This window comes from Cupressus sempervirens, chromosome 9 (genome assembly GCF_028749045.1).
Source record: "Cupressus sempervirens isolate cs-2001-9-10 chromosome 9, ASM2874904v1, whole genome shotgun sequence".
In the NCBI taxonomy this organism is placed as follows: Eukaryota; Viridiplantae; Streptophyta; class Pinopsida; order Cupressales; family Cupressaceae; genus Cupressus; species Cupressus sempervirens.
In genome coordinates, this window is record NC_143126.1 from 409,025,509 (window position 1) to 409,027,110 (window position 1,602).

Genomic DNA, 1,602 nt, shown 5'->3' on the forward strand with positions numbered 1-1,602 from the left:
AAAAGATTTCCAATACTTTCTGGCAACTGTATTAGATAGTGGAAATCCTATGTTGATAGTTTAGCTTAATAGCTATTTTGTAGATCCTTTGAAGAGGTGAATAAATCCTTTAACAGGGTGACACTTCATGTAAAGTATTTTTAAATCCTTTAACTAGGTCACTATTGACATATTGTAAAGCCTTTAACAGGGTAGGCCTTTCACAAGGCAGACCATCAGAAGTGGTGAAACAATTATTGTTGCAATGATTTTGTGGGTATCATCCCCACCCCAATTTTACCTTCTTATTCCTGGAGGGTTTCTGGGGTACCAAATTCTAGTGTCATGTGTTGATGCATGTGTTTACTTTATGTTTTATGTTTGCATGCATGCAGTTTGCTTTTAGTTATTTGTTTTTAAGAATTTGAGAAGGATAAAGTGTAGTACTTCTGATTCACACCCACCCCCACCACACCCACCCCCCCCCCCCCCCAGTACTCCTCTCAGAAGTACTCTTCCCATTTGAATATTACAACAATAGGGATTAGAGCAAGGTTCTTACAAGGAGAAACCTAACAGCTTAGAGAAAAGATCTAAAGATGGAAGTCTTCAAACTTGGGAAGATTATAGAGAATTAGGTGATTGATGTGCACCTCGCTCTAAACAAATTGGAGGAAGCCAGAGAGGAATTGAGAAAGTCCTTGAAAAGAAGGAAGGATATAGCCATAGCTGAAAATGACATACACTACAAGGAGATTGATACCACACAAGTATTTGCCAATGGAGATTCTAAGGAATTTGATGCAGCAATAGCAGAATTGATGGAGAAGAATAGAGCTCAAGTAGAAGAAATTAGAATACTCAAGCTTGAACAAGAATCAAAGCCATAATGCTTTGTGAAGTAACTAAACAGAAGAAGAAAACCATTGAAGACAAGGCTATGATAGAAGATGGCAAGAGAAATCTTACCTATAGACTAAAGGAAAAGACAATTGAGTTTGAAAGAATCTCAAACATGCAGCTTGACACCTTAAGCTAGATGATGAATGCTAATCATGAGCTAAACATGAAGGACATTGAGAACTCCACCTTGAGAATGCAAAATGAAAAATTGCAGAATTAATTGAGGAGAGAGAAGGAGATAGTAGAAAGATTCAACAAACGCAATGAGGCTACCAAGTACTTTGAGTAGTTACTAAAATCACCAAGGGCCAGTAATGATACTTCATGACTTGGTTACACCAGCATTGAACAAGGAGAATCATCCAAGACTATAGAAGAAAGGAGGAACAAAAGTAAGAACACTAAACCTATTTGTCATTTCTGTGGTAAAAAGGGACATACCTATAATGTATGTAGGAGTAAGAAGAACAATCAGCATGATAAGCCTAAGAATGCAAGCTACTATCATAAGTGCAAAAAGCAAGGACATCAAGCATAAGAATGTAGGGCTAGGACTATCAGAACACCAAGATTTGATGGTCACTCCTACAACTACAAAAAGTATGGACATAAAGCTTTTGAGTGCAGATCAAAGCCTATGTGGACGCCTAATTAGCCTACAAGGAGAAACAATGATGCACACCACTACACCTGGGATTACAATACCAAGTATAGTTGTCA